The sequence below is a fragment of the Lemur catta genome, chromosome 15, assembly GCF_020740605.2.
Source record: "Lemur catta isolate mLemCat1 chromosome 15, mLemCat1.pri, whole genome shotgun sequence".
Lineage (NCBI taxonomy): Eukaryota > Metazoa > Chordata > Mammalia > Primates > Lemuridae > Lemur > Lemur catta.
The window spans coordinates 30038060-30054060 of record NC_059142.1 but is presented as its reverse complement, the minus strand read 5'-3'; the positions used below and the strand labels follow the sequence as shown (position 1 = coordinate 30054060).

The 16001-nt window shown below is 42.6% G+C and overlaps 1 long non-coding RNA gene across 1 annotated transcript in view; it reads right to left on the bottom strand.

Moving 5' to 3' along the window:
- Positions 1 to 8120: 8120 nt before the first annotated feature.
- LOC123650590 overlaps positions 8121 to 16001 on the bottom strand; it is a 39086-nt gene continuing 31205 nt past the window's right edge. Inside the window, exon 3 of the long non-coding RNA XR_006739424.1 lies at positions 8121 to 8187. This is a non-coding gene — a long non-coding RNA (uncharacterized LOC123650590). The remainder of the gene's footprint in view (positions 8188 to 16001) is intronic.

Sequence of the window (16001 nt, the reverse complement as noted above, 5' to 3'; positions counted from 1 at the left end):
TCTTGGTACTTATCCTAAGGAGTTGAAAGTTTACATCCACACAGAAACTTGCATAGGAATTTTTATAACATCTTTATTCATAATTGCCAAAACTTAGAAGAAACCAAGACATCCTTTGGGAAGTGAACGGATAAATAAACTGTGGTACATCCAGACAGTGGAATATTATTCAGCAATAAAAAGATATCAAGCCAAGAAAAGACCTGGGGGAAACTTAAATGCGTATTACTAAGTAAAAAAAAAAAAAAGAAGAAGAAGAAGAAGAAGAAGTCGTCTACATACTATGTGAGTCCAACTATAGAACATTCTGGAAAAAGCAAAACTACGGAGACAGCAAAAAGATCAGTGGTTTCCAGGGACCAGTGGGGAAAGAGGGGTAAGTAGGCAGAGCACAGAGCAGTAAAATTACTCTGTGTGATACTATAATGGTGAATGCATGTCATTATACATTTGTCCATAATTATACACAACACCAAGAGTAAGCCCTACTGTAAACCATGGACTTTGGGTGATAATGATTTGTCAGTGTGAGTTCATCAATTGTAACACATGTACCACTCTGGTGGGGGAGGCTCTGCATGTGTGGGAGCAGGGCATATATGGGAAATCTCTGTACTTTCTGTCCATTTTGCTGTGAACCTAAAACTGCTCTAAAAAATAAAGTTTATTTTTTGAAAAATCAACTGAACAGGTAAGCACGTCATCCTTCACCTCTTTCCCACTGTTCATCTCTGTTCTGTATTAATAAGCATCATGTAGACAGCTACAGAAATTTCATGAGAGACAGAGAGGGGGAGACAGAGAGGGGGGGGGGAGAGGGAGAGAGAGAGAGAGAGAGGGAGAGAAGACACACATATTAGGGGCAAGCACTTGCTTTGCGTCTCTTAGCCACCCTTTTCGTGTAAGAAAGAATATTTGGTCCCCTATTTGAACAGCTCACCCTGAGAGCATTCAGTTCCTTTGGCCTTCAAACTCTTCCATCTAGACTGGCATCTTCCTTGGCTCTCCCAGGAAGTTGGGTGCCATCTTTGATGTTCCTGTGCACTTTGCACACAACACAAATAGAACACTTATCATTTTGAATGTTAAAAACTGACATGTAATCTGGAAATCATGTTTCCTTCCTCACTATACTCTGTGCTCCTTGAAGGCTGTGTTCATGTCATCTCTGTATATTCAAGGGTCTACTTGGCCCCTGCAGATGAACCCTTGATACAAGTTTGTGGGATAAATGTGTTACAGGGGATTTCATTTTGCAAACTCACTTACTCCTGGTTCCCCTATCTTGGAGTCTCACTCCGTTGCTGGGGCTAGAGTGCTGTGGCATCAGCCTAGTTCACAGCAGCCTCAAACTTCTAGGCTCAAGCAATACTCCCACTTCAGCCTCCCAAGTAGCTGGGACTACAGGCACATGCCACCACCATGGCTGGTTAATTTTTCTATTTTTAGTAGAGACGGGGTCTCGCTCTTGCTCAGGCTGGTCTCAAACTCCTGACCTCCAGTGATCCTCCCACCTCAGCCTCCCAGAGTGCTAGGATAACAGGCATGAGCCATCGCTCCTGGCCTGCTTTGCCTCCTTTTAAGTGTCCAATCTTTACTTATACAACTGGCTCAGTAGGAAAACCCAGAACCCAGAAGGAGGCAGATGCTTATGCACTCAAAGTAAAAAGAATAATTCTGAGCCTATTTTCTTCTCCCCATTGAGTAAACTCCAGGGTCTGCAACGGTAGCCAGACTCAGAGAAATGGCCTTAAAGTATCACTCAGCATATTATTCTCTTTGTGAATGCCTACAACTTTCCAGCTTCCACCCAATAATACGGCATGTATCTCTGTTAATGGATGTTTACCCACGAATAGCTTACTAAAATAAAGAGAAGACATAAAAATCCTTAGGCATTGCCTGAAAATAGTATGCATATATGTCACATTAGAGACTAATTAGTTTTTTCCTCAAATATTTTAATTCTACTTATTAAAATATTAATAAAAGGGGATACTCAATAAGAATTCCATTTAAGTATTGAGTAGGGCATTCAAAATTTGAAGTTATGACTTCATTTTGGGGCTATGTAAAGGGAAAGAATTATTATTCCCTCCCTATACTCAAAGAATTCCACTAGGGAGTTCCGTGTGAGAATTTAAGGTTTAATCAGAGTAATATCCAGTTAGACTGGATCAAGTGCCCTTAAATCCTGAGAAGGAAGATTCCTGGTGCCCTCCCCCCCACCTTTTATTTTTAATTCTGAGCCACCGTAGCTGTTCTGGTGCCTGATAAAAGATCAATATTAAGGACTAGAAGAAACTGTGGCCAATCAGAAGGGTCACATACATTGTGTCATACGAATGGATCCTTTCTAACCTGACTGTTTGACATTCTGCTGCGAGCGGGTCTGAGTGTGGCTCGATGACGACTGTGTCAGTGCTTACTTCGCCCTCACGCCTCTCCTGCTGGGCATTTCCTCATACTTCATAAAAAACACTTTCGTGTGTTTGCTCAAATGAAAGAAGATTTGTCTCCCAGGAAAACCATTAAAACATGTAGAGCCTGCAATCTCATTTTCGAATATTAGGTTTCGTTTTATGACATATCATGCTGTTTAGTACAGCATATCTATATTAAAAAGCAGGAACAAGTCAGCCTTGTTCTGTTCCACTCCCGTCCCTCTCTAATGCACATTTACAAAAACACAGACCTATCTGATTCCGCACACCCTGTACGATATTTTATCGATTGCAGTGGAACTTAGTGATATCGTGTTTCCAGAGACTGAGAAAAGAAAACATAGAAAGTGGGAAACACTGAATTTGATTATGCTAGGCATGGAGTTTAAAAGACCAGAATTGTGGGGAGGTCTTGTATGTGGGAATAAAAAAAATAGGTCTTACTAAAAAAAAACTACCCTTTTACAAACCACTGGGCAGAGATATCCCTAGCAGATTCCTTTGTGTCTAGCTAGACACGTGGTGCGCACAGCAAATTCCTAGGGAGGCTGCCCTTAGTTTCCATATCCTTCTCTTGCCCTTTCCCCACTGCTAAACTTGAGTTAGGCTCCTGACGTCTCTGGCCGATTATTCCAATGGCCTTCTAACTGGCCTGCCACCTCCAGGCACGCTTCCTCCTCAGCTGGCATACGCCCTGCAAAGGACAAATCTACTTAAAACCCTTCACGTCTTCTGATTATCTGGATTGACATCACTCAAAATCCTTTATACCAGGCAGAAAACAATTTAAATCCAAAGATCCGATGAATATTTGCCCTTATGTTCTTCTTTCTGGTTTAATTTTCACATTTAATTCCTTAGTGCATCTGGAAATGAGTGTTTGCTAGGAGGTGAAAATTACTATTTTTTTTTCCAATTAGATATCCAACTATTTCTAGCACCTTTTCTTGAGTGATCTTCCCCTTCCCTGCCAATCTGTGCTTTCTCTCGTGTCGTGTGAGGAGATGTTTCAGACATCAGCGGCTGTTTCTGGGCTGTCACCTCCATTCTGTTGTCTTCCCCTCCTGTTCCTTCCCAAACACAACTGTGATGGAAGAAGTGTACCTGCAGGGATGTTTAAGGTCAGATAGGGACAGCTATCCCCTTAATTAATACTTTTTCTTGAATTTCACTAGCTGTTCGTACTGTCTGTTCTTGAAGATAAATGTTAGAATTGTTTTGAAGTTCCAGATATATCCTACTGAGATCTTGGTTACAATCTCATTAATCCTAAAAAAGAAAAATTGAGAAAATTTGCACTTTTACCATATTGCTCCTTTCATATGGGAATATGATATGTCCCAACCCCACGTATACTTTTTCATCTTCTTTTATGTCTCTCTCTGATACACTTGTTTTTTTCTTTATATGTCTTCCACATTTCATGGCTTTGTAGTTTATTTGTAGTTGCTTTATATTTTTGTTAGTAATCTAAAAACAATCTTTCCCCACTATATTTTCTAGAGAGCTATTATTGCTGTTACAAAAGAAAGATACTGACTTTTTAACAATTATTTCATACTTACTGACCTTACCAACTCTCTCATCTATTTCAACATTTTCTCAGCTGATTCTTATGGGATTTTGAAGAAGATATTTTCTGAAAATAATAATTTGTTTTTCCAATAGGCAAAGGTCATCCTCTTCCTTTCTGTTCTGGTTCTCATCACATCGCCCTGAACTTTCAGAACAACGTGACATCACAAACTCAACTTTGATCCCCCAACTTTGGTGTACCTCTCTCCTCACCCTCAACTATTCTCACTTTTCCTGGCATGTGGGTCTGACTCTCCTTAGCGCAGTCCTACATCTCTCTGTGTTTTGGATGAGAGATCCCTTTTCCAACAATGACCCCATGGAACTTCACCCTCTAGTTGGTCCAAGTGCACCTGCTGGGATGGCTCGAGAAAATTCAGGACACCCAGCTGAATCTGAATTCCAGGTACACAATACATACATTTTTAGTATAAATATGCCCCCATGCAATATTTGAAACACATTTATACTACAAGACTATTGGTCATTTATCTGAAATTTACATTTAACTGGGCATCTTATGTTTTCACTTGGTGAATCTGGCAATCCTAGTGCCTGTTCCAATGCCTAAGCCAAGTTCGCTGCTGTGATTGCTCATCTTTATGTGCACATGTCTATTCCCATTTCATTAACATTCTGCTATAATTTGGTCATTCACATATCCAGAACCTAGTGGTAGCTGACGTATCCTAGGCATTTAATGTATGTTTGTTAAATGAATTTTAAAAATGCATGAATGATGGCAAGCAGATCCTCTAGTATTTACCAAGCGTTGCTGGAACACATGGACCATAAAAAGTGAGGAAGCCTAAATAGAGGAACAAACCGGTGTGACTGGGTCTGTGCCAAAGCATCCAGAAAAAAGAGAAAAGTACAGCTAGTTTTCCATATTTTCAAAACTCATTTTTTTTTAATTCAAAAGATAAGTGAACATATCATGTTTTGTTTTGTTGTTAGAAAGAGCCAAAAGCACTGAAGTGAAGTCAGGAGACCTGGAATCTAATTCTGACTCCACCATGAGTTGGCTATTTGACCATGGACAAGTCACTTCCCTTTCCTGGCCTCGGTAGCTTCATCTATAAAATGAGACCATTGGGGTAGGAGTGGTTGTCAGACACTTTTTAATGGTGGGGTGCTTCACAAATGAAATATTATACGGAACCTCAGTATCTAATGCACATAAAGGTACAACAGTTCTGGTTGAAGAAGATGTAATGAGTCCAGGGGCCCCGATTCATCTCCCCCTTGCCCTTCTGAGTGGCCCCTTAAGGGACTCTATACAGCACTGAACCCCACTGGGCTGGACAGTATTCAAGGCCAATGCCCCAATCTGCTGTAACATACGTACATGTTACTGTAGTATAATATCCAGGTACAGGTTACCTGAGAATATTTATATATCCACATGCAGGCTAGCTTGATGCCAGTGATACTGGTTTATTTAATATCTCCTGAAAACATACTTTCTCACTAACTAACTGTCATGAAGTAGGCATTTCAAAGCCAATGTCCAAAGAGCCAAGAACAGGCATAGTCTGAAAATATCTTGCCCATTTCTTGTCTCTCTCTCTCCCAATTTATATCCCACTACCAGCCTCCTTTGCTAATTATGTATTTTTACTATAACAACAGGTATCCTTGGCTAGATTATGCCTGGGATTATGCCTATGACTTATACTCTAAACCATTATCCAAATTTATTAAGCTCCTCTCATTTGCTACTGCCTGGTCCTCATTTCCTTAAAGTCTTATCTGACTTTGTAACATCTTTTCTACTGTTGACCTGAACTATTTGCTACCCGAAGATAACTCCTCTTATATAACTTTTGCTCTTTTATATCTTTTCACTGCAACTATATTGAACATTCCTTGAGAACAAGGACTATGTCATACTTTCTGTGTCAGTAGTTGGCACAGTGCTTGGTGCAAAGTGGCTTAAACACCCCACATGTGTATCATAGCTGTTGGAGTCTCTGCTCATCACAGTCACTTGGGGATCCCAGCTAAAGGAAGAGCTGCCATCTTGAACCCTACTGGTTGCCGTGCCAGTGGACACAGAAAGCCCTAAAGGGAGTTGTCTCGGCAATTAAATGAGCTGGTGAGGAAGTGACTTCCTGCTCTTCATGTGTGCTTCACACTCACTGGCCAGAACTAGTGGTGTGACTTTATTCATTCACTAAGGAGTCAGGAAGGTGGTCTTCCATGTGCCTAGAACATGAAGAGTCAGAAAAAGTTGGCAAAGGGTATGAGTGATTATTATGAGGCTCAGTAAATTTGGATAATAGTTTAGAGTACAAGTCATAGGCATAATCCCAGGCATAGTCTAGCCAGGGATATCTGTTGTTATAGTAAAAATGGATAATTAGAAAAGGAAGCTGGTAGTGGGATATAAATTGGGAGGGAGAGAGGCAAGAAATGGGCAAGATATTTTCATACTATGCATGTTTTTTTTTCCTCTGAAATCATATCTAAGTTGTCCCTGTTGGGAAACCAGACATTATTTAGGATCACATATTACTGATTGGAAATCACTGTCATGAAGTAGACATTTCAAAGCCAATGTCCAACACTTCCTGTGAGCTTTGGCCCTTTCTCTCCTCCCTACTCAAAATCTTAATACCACTGGTTTTAACAATTTTGTATTATACTCTTCTTGGCTCCATTCTCCTGGACTAAGATTTCCTTGGCTGCAGAAGGAGCCTTGCAAACCACCATATTTTCATGACTGAATGAAGGGTTTATTTCTTTATGGTAATAAGGGGTGACTACCCAGAGACTTGTCTCCCCAAAGCACTCTTAAGATCAAAGACCTTAGCTGAGCTACTGAAGTGTTAATTGGCCAAGTACAATTGTCAAAAATTAGTTTCTATGTGAATCAATTAAAACAAAATAATTGGGAGTTGTCAGCACTTCTAAATATTTATACCAGTTGATGCAAATATTTATTTACATATCATCTGTTTGCAATTTTTATCTCCTCTCCTCTCTGCAAAGCTGCTCATAAACCATTAGACCCTTTCTCTTGATGCTTAAATTAAAATATAAATTTATTCTACTCAACTGACAAAAAGTTAAAATATTTTTGTTCAAATTCATTTGACAATGTGTATTTTTGACAATGTGTTTATATTCTTCATTTATAATGGAAAGCGATACTGTAGCCATCCTTTCAAGGGAAATTTCTGATTTTTTTTCCACAGCCAATTCATTCTATTTTCCCATGTGGTATTCATTAAAGCAATTTCTAACTTTGTTGATTTTCATTACATCTATAGAGTGTTAAAACTTTCTTTCACACTTCTTGCAATTGGTTAGCAATATTAGTCTGGCTTTGCCTGACATCTGTTCTGTTACTGTGCATCAAATCTACACTAGTACTGAAATATCAAGAAATGCCAGGATCTTTGGGTTAATAATCCCTCCCCTACTGGAGCAATAATCATCCTTTCCTCTGTGTAAATCACCCCTAGGGTCACAAGTTTCTCAGCCTCCCCAAAGCATGCCTTCACCCACATCTTCCTTACCATTTTAAAATTTGTTTACCTATCTGCTTTTCCTGTCTTTAAGAAATAAAAGGCCAGACACAGTGGTTCATGCCTATAATCCCAGCACTTTGGGAAGATCTCTAGAGACCAGGAGTTTAAGACCAACCTGAGCAACATAGGGAGAACCCATCTCTACAAAAAAAAAAAAAAAAATAGAAAAATTATCCCGGTGTAGTGGCATGTGCCCATAGTCCCAGCTACTCCGGAGGCTGAGGCAGGAAGATCCTTGAACCCAGGAGTTTGAGGTTGCAGTGAGCTATGATAACACCACTGCACTCTAGCCCAGGGAACAGAGGGAGCCTAGAAGAAAGGAAGAAACAAACTAACAAACAAAGGATCCCCATGATTTTCTAATACTAACACTTGCATTAACATACTTCAAGTTGATAAAGTTTATTTTTCCCTTTATATATGAAATTCAAGTTCATAATGAAAAACTTTGGAGAAAATTCATACCACTTACTGATAGCCCAGCATACATTCCGATGTGTTTCCATCTATGGTTTCATCTGTAGATAGCATTTTATTTGCTTCTATGTGTTCATGCAATTGTTGTCAGGTCTGGCCTGGTGGACCGTTGTCCTGCTTCTTGGGCTCTTTGCTTGGAAAACTCTCAGGCAGGGCTGGTGCAATGGAGTGACCACAGACAGGAAGCAATTACACACAAATAGATGTTATTGCAGAAAAGAAGAGAGCTAAACAAAGCGAGACTACGTTCCAGAGAGGAACAAGTCAGTCTCCACGAGTGGAGAAAGACGTTGAGGACTCCCAGGCGGTTTCCTTTTATTGGCCTAGTCCGGGGGTGGGCTTACAGGAGGTGTGGGATGTTACCAGATGATGATGATTGATATCCATAATTGACAGCTGTTCTTATAACAAAGTTGCAGCTCCGCAGGTGTGTGCCTCAAACCTCAAGTTCCTGCTCATTGCGGTTGTGAGCTGCGTTTTCCTTCAGTCCCTTCCCCAGCTTCTCCACCCCTAGGAAACACCCTCCCGGCCTGTATCTGCCACCTGCAGATTTGGTCCCTTCCTAACATTGTGATATTAGTATATATTCAATTTTATTCTGTTTTATTTTCACTTCCCATCGTAAGCATTTCCTACAAGTAATTACAGCTGTTCACAAAGGACTTTTCCCCCAGCGGTTACATAATAGTCCCTTAGTAGATGGGACAGTTTAATTGAACACTCTTAGTGGACTTGAGAAACAACACAGGATGGAGTTTGGTGCCTGAAGCTAACTACTCAACCCCCCCTTCATATGCACAGAAACTAGCCAAGAAGTAGATGGTGTGGAAAGTACCTGGTGTGGAAAGTACCAGACCGGCATGGTGGTTATCAGCTATGGATCATAGCAAAATCCTTAGTGTTATCCAGAAAAGAATGGTTGACAGAAAAATCTGGAGAAAAGAGAAAATGTTCTTGGTTTCGGCTCTGTAAGAATGCCTATCTAGAATCCGTGACCTGGGAGCATAAACAGTTGAGCATAGACATTTTGTGCCAAAAGACATGAAGTTAATTACAACCCTGCCCTTCCCATGTCTTGGGAGCAAAGAAGAGGGAGGGCCCCATATCCTGTTGCCTCTCTCAGAGACGCTCCTGTTAACTTGACAAAATCAAGAAATTTCTGTGGTGGCCTTCATCTCCAGGTGTTCCTGTGGCTCAGTTCTATGCTATATATTTTGATCCTTTTAATTTCCATTGCAGCTTTGAGCCCCATATTCTGCCCCTCTCCCCAGTGCTGAACCAAGGCCAGGTTCTTTACCATGGCCCAGCATCCTCCCCTCCTGGAGCAGAGTGCTGGGAGGGAGAGGCGCCTGTCCAAGCAAGGTTTATGATGTGCCTTCCCCAGAGGCTCAATCTTCTGCTTACTTACCGTATTTCTACATCCAAAGCAGGATCCCAGGAGGCAGTGTCTTTGCTTCCTCCATTGGAATTCTGTGGACTGGTCCTTCTCTAAATGTGGCTCCTGAACAAGCAGCATCAGCATCACCTGGTTGCTTGGTCAAAGTGCAGATTCTCCAGCTCCACGCAGACCTATTTTATCACATACTCTGAGGCCGGGACCCCTGAGCGTGGACATTGGCAAGCTCTGCAGTTGACGCTGATGCACGCTGAGTTTGAGAAACAGTGCTGTAGATCCATCTCAGAGTGACACAGTATCCTCCACACATCCTAAGACTGCAGCTCTTCTTGACACACCTGAGCTGCCCTGCTCAGGTGGGCATGGCATCCTGTACCACGGCTCTTCCCACAAACCGTGCCTTTCCTCCATCTTTAAATCTCCAGGACTCGAGGAGTGAACTATGTGTCTTTATTGGTAGCAAGAACCTTGATCTCTGCCACCTTCATCCCTGCTGCAGCAGCAAATGCCTCCCGTGTTTCGTCTGTCTCTCTCATGCTCCACTCTTTTCAAACAAACTCCACTGTTTTTTCAAAAAGTATAATATGCTTCCCAAGTTGGCTTTCTCCCTTTTCCATATGTGGTGCTAATACCTTTGGCGGGATCACAGCACCTCCCTCCTCTCTGTTTCTCTCTGCCTTCAGCCCATTCATTTGTTTTCTTCATGATCCTATTCCATATTTTGTTCTTTGAGAGCCTCTTTAATAATAGATGTGAAGCCAGTGACTTCAGAAGCTGCCAAAATCTCCATAGTTCAAACAAATCTCGTCCACGTCCTGTTCTCCAAGTAAGATAATTCTACCCATCAGCCCAGCATCTGACTCTATCTGGACTCAAATGTTGCAGCCCAAACTGGTTTTCCTTAGACAGGGCTCTCAATCCCAGCACTACTGACATTTTGGACTGGATAGTTCTTTGTTTTGTGTGCACTGTAGGATGTTCAGCAGCCAGTAGCTCCTCCCCACGCCCCAAATCCTGATAATCAAAAAAGTGTCTCCAGACATTGCCAGCTGTCCCCCAGGAATGGGGTGCAGACTGTCCCAGGGGAGAGCCACTGCCGTAGGCTGGCCATGTCATTCTCCCCGAGCGTTGTGAGAGAGGACTAACTGCACGCAGTTCCTCACAACACCCACCGAACCTGCCTCGCTGCTGCAGTAACTGTGTCATCTTGACACTAGTGAAATAATCCCTGAAGGATTCCACTCCAATCTTCCTGGTCATCCCTAATAGTCCCGTACAAATTTCATGTACCCCCTCAGTGTGACTCTCCCATCCCTCAATTGAACAGTTTTAAGAGGACTACTCCTAATAGTCCCCCATATCTGCACACTCTCTAGGGACAGTAATCTCCTTTCTTTGCTTTCTTTAATTTTTTGTTGGATGTTTAGGCCCCAATCATGCCTCTTTTCTAATCCTGACTTTAAGAGCATTTGAAACATTTCAGGTTTACATCATCCAACCTAGTCTCTAAAGTATCATCATTTCTCCTAAAGAAGTAACCTCTTTCCTTCCACTCACTCAGAGTATCTGCCTTCATTTTTCTCTCATTCCCAGTAGCTTGTGTTCTAAACTCAAGATCAAAGCCTGTATTTTAAACAATTCCATTCTTCCTTAACTCTCTGAGCAAATTTATCCTAGAAATAGATTGTCAAGGAAACGGCCTTTTAAACGTACTTCCTAGCTGAATGCATGAAGATAATGAACCAAGGGCCCCAATCCTCTCTAGCTATTGTCTGGGTCAGGGTCTTTTATATTCATGTCATAATCAGATGTGGATTTAAGAAATCATGTCTTACATAAGAAATCATGTTTATGAACAAAGCCAATCTGAGACCATTTGGCAGCAAGTCCTGATAGCCTGTGGGCAAGCCACATGAATGAGGAGGTCAGTCCTTCCAAAGTTCCCCCTTGGCCTGTGCAACTCCAGTCAAGATAAAAAGAAACCCCAGTTGGATCATCTGAGCTAGAGTTCCCCAGTGCCTCACACTAAACCTGAAGGCCAAAGCCACTCACTCTACTTCTCTCTTCCCTAGATGAAATTTAATTGTTTTGTTTTTTGCTACTTAAAGTCCAAATAACCCAATGTTGGCCTCAGCAGCACATTAACTATAAGCCATTGCCAGAAAGCAAGTCAGAAAAAAAGGTTGACACTGCCCATTCATGCTAACACCGGTCACAATAGCTGTACCAAGATCGGTGGTCTCACATCTGAGTTCTTCGTGTTTATTCTTAAGATTTCCAGGCAGTGCCCTAACTTATTGGGGATCAAGACGCTAATCCTTCACCCCCCTCCTTCACTAAATGGGTATCAAAGTATCAACTTTATTGATAGCTAGGGAATATCCCATAACTTTAAAACACAGAGCAGCTGGGAAACGTCACCAAAAAAGCCAAACCAGGGCTTCTTACTAGGGTCCCCTGAATTGAAGAGAGCTGGTGCCAGACTGGCGTGACTCATACATCCAGCTTGGAAGCTGGCCCTGAGAGACCAGGCACCTGACTTTCAGCATCAACACAGGAACCAAGGACTCTGCACACAAAAGCAGTGGTTGAAACCAGCAAGCCTACCCAGTATGGAAACATAGCCCAGTGGCCGTCTGGTTTCCCACAGTTGTAAGACAATCTCCTCTTGGGCAGAGGAGAAAGTCAGGGGGTGAGGAGAGAAGCCATACATTCTCACTCCAGCATCCCTCTCTCACGGGCGGGGAGGGTGGACGCTTCCTCCTCCAGGAGAACAGGGGGAGGCAGGAGAGACGTTTCTCCCTGTCCACTTGGACTATTTCTGCTATCTTCGCCTTTCCCATTTCAGGAAAGCTTTACTATGGTCCAAGCGCTATCCTAAGTGTTGCTCATATAGTAATGCATTTCACCTTTCCAACAAGCCCAGGGGACGGCTAACAGGATCTCCAGTTTACGGAGGAAATTGAGGCTGAAGTAAATAATTTGAGATTTCAACCCACGTAACTCTAACTCCAAAAACTGTTCTTAAGGCAATAAGCACATGGCTATTTAGTATATGCTGAAATCCCTTTGAGTTCACCTTAATTCAGCCAAACATTTCATATGCCGGGGGTTTTACTGTGCCCAGGGATACAAAGAGTGGAAGAACAGTCATGTAGACTCTATGTTATATACCCACACACCCTAAATGGGGGTTCCCACACCCCAGGATGCAAGACAGTGGTGTGGCAGAAGGTGTAAGAATTGGAGCATGTCTTACTCCTCATGTAAGATGGATTGACTAACCTCAGCGGTAACTAATTTAAATCATTTTAATATCAGGACAAACCAGAACGTTACCTGGGAAGAGGCACATAATTGGCCTACATTTATTAAGAGAATGCATCAGACTCCACAGAAATGTGCGAAGGTCTCCCTAGCCTATATCCTCTAACCTCCCTGGCCATGCTCTGCACCTCACCTCTGCTGTAGAGCTATTTTAGTAGAAAATTTTAGAGGCACCAAATATGCATTAATAAAAATATGTCCCAGGTGTGGAGGGTGATGATCTCTGTCTGGGATGGTGAAGGTCAGGGATGGAGACCACCAAGGAAAGCCCCACAGAGGGGTTGTTGCCTTTCTAAGAGAAAATTTGTCCAAGACTTGGAAGGGCAAGTTCCGCAAATAGATGGGCCAGAAGTGTGGCCTGAGAGGGTTACATCTGAGATTCCACTCTCACATGTATAAAAATATTCCTGATGCACCCTGTCGCACAAGTGATCATGAAATTTAAGTTAGATAGCCTATATGCCTCATACACATACAGTTAGCAAAAAAAAAAAAAAAATGCTAGTGTCTTCCCCTCACCCTTGTCTCTGTAGCTCCCACTAACTCCTCATTCTCTCTAATCTGATTTCCACTCCTAAAACTCTGCAAAATATCTTTCTCTAAGGTTTCCTCCGAGCTGCTCATCACCAAACCCAAAGGCCACTGTTCAGTCTTCATTCTCTTTGACCTCTGTGATATTTAACCCATCTGTCTTCGCAGCGCTTTAGAGTCTCTCTCCTAATGGTTTCCATCACCTGGTGCTGCTGTCCTCTGTGTGAAATAGACTAACATGCAAATTGATAATAGACAGCTATTAAAAACAATGATGTAGAGCAATGTATACTGATGTCTATAACCTAAGCGTCCCGAGGCCTTACTTTTGGGATAATATCCTTTTTTTTTTTTTTTAAATAACCAAGTCAAATGAATAGAGCCCCCATCCCTCACAACTGGAGGAAGTCCACCAACTTTCCCAATATCTCTGAGTATTTCCCAAGTGATGCTTATGTTCATTTATTGTTATCTATCATCCCTGTCCTCTAGGCTCCTGCCCCTAATTTAGGGTCACCTTATAGGGCCGAGTAAGTTCGGTTCTGCACAATTCCAGGAAGCTGCACCCTTTGGCCCTGATGGTGGCGGACACCTTCAGTGGCAGAGTGTAGTGGTTAGGAGTGAGGGCGCCACGCTGCCTGGGTCCAGCTCCCCAACCTGCCACTTACCAGCTGTGACTCTGGGCAGTGTACTTCACCTCTCTCTCTGCACCCCCAGTTTCCTCATCTGTAAGCTGGGTTGATAACAGCACCTACTTTGCAGGGCTGTTGTGTAGGGAAGCCCATGTCCATTAAGGTGAGCAGACCCACTGCGAAGGCTGAGACAGAGGTGAGTTTTCTCACCTTAGAACAGGGCTCCAGAAAGCACAGTGAGAGGGGAAAGACACAGAGGGATGAGGGGCACGGACCCGAGGAGAAAGGATCTGATTGACCCAGGAAAGAAGGAGCTAAGGACAGTCCAAGCTTAGGTTTTCATTTGGCACAGGAAGTGCGATTTGCGAGGAGGAAGGAATCGGGAGGCTGGGCAGCTGGTTGAGCACAGACAGGGCCAGGTGCGTGGACACACACCTGATGCAGTCACACAGGGGCCCCTGCTTAGTCTAATGCTCTGCTGTCACTGTCTTGAAATTCTTAATAATTTTAGAACAAGGAGTGTGTCCCCCCTTTCATTTTTGTACTGAGCTTCACAAATTATATAGCTGATCCTGGGAACAGGTCTTGGCGCCAGAGGTGGTTTGAGTGTGGGAGGTGTTGGGCGGACAGAGTCCTGTAGTGGGAGAAGCCTAGAGGTTCATTCACCCAACTGCCACTACGTGCTGACTCTGCTGGACACCGCAGAAGATAAAAAGAGGAATACGAATTTGCCTGGGTTCATGTTCTGATGCATAAGGCATCCAAGCCATTTGCTCTCCTGTTAGAGGGGTTTTGCAGTAATATCCACTGAGGTCACCTTTTGTGAGAAAGAACTTCAGTGTGTTTTTTTTTTCCTTCAGATTTTATATATGCAGAGTTCATAATATTTTGTAAGTGACTTCAAAGGAAAGGTTCCATTAAAATTGCTAGTTAGATCGGTAAACACTGACCACTGATCAGCTTCCATATTATCTACAGCAGATCCGAAAGCAGATACTCCATTCCCTGCCCCAAACCACCACTTTGATATTGGAATAATTAATGCTTAGAAATGCATTATTTAATCATAAGGTTTGGACAGTAGCCTATGAGACAGGAAAGATTTCTATGAATTTGCATTGTCAGCTGACAGAAGACAGAAATTTGGAAAATGTTTGAAAGTTAAAAATATTCTGAGACAGATCATATTTTACTGATGTCTCAGGGAAAAGACTTGAATATAAATGGAACTTCCAGCCATCCTTGAAGTGAAGCTTTAGTCAAATAGCTTCTATTCTGCTTTTTTTATTCTATCAGGGTTATTATCTTGAAGTGGCCAGTGCAGAAATCAGAGACCTTTCTAAGTGCTGATGCCAGCTAATCAGAGAGATATGATTTCTGCAGACAGTGTGTTCTACTGGCAAAAGCACAGAATTGGAAGCCAAAACACCTAAGTTTTGTTCCCAGCACTGTGGCCCTCTGTACCTCAGTTTACCCATCTGTCCAGGGAGACATCAGATGAGAGTCCCTCACATTGTTAATGATGTCACTCTCTAAGCAGAACTCTGCCCGGGGCAGCCTACAGGGCCTCTCTGGCCTCTCACACTTGATAGATTCAGCATCCCACAGGGTAATGAAGCCTACTGGGGGTTCAATTCAAAGAAATTATCCTCAGAGAAGGAAAGTTTTTATTGCAGGATGTGAAAGAAGAGGAAGAAAAAGAAAAAGATAAGAAGAAAGAGTATTTGCAAAAGCAAATACACTCTGCTAAACAAGGCCATCTCCTCAGGGTTTCACCCTTCTGTGGCACAAAGGAATTAGCAGAGTTCTTCAAAATTCCACCACTCGATGTTGAAGGGAAAGTACAGAGCAGTGCTTCTCTACTGGAGGGGGAAGGCCCAGCAATTGTGCCCCTCTGGTGATATTTGACAATGTTTGGAGAGATTTTTGTTGGTTGACACAACTGGGAGAGGGGATCATAGTGGCATGTGGTGGGTAGGGGCCAGGAGCACTGCTAAACACCCCACAGTGCACAGAGCAGCCCCCACAACAAAGAATCCAACAGGCCCCAAATGCCAATAGTGCCAACCAAGGTCAAGAGATT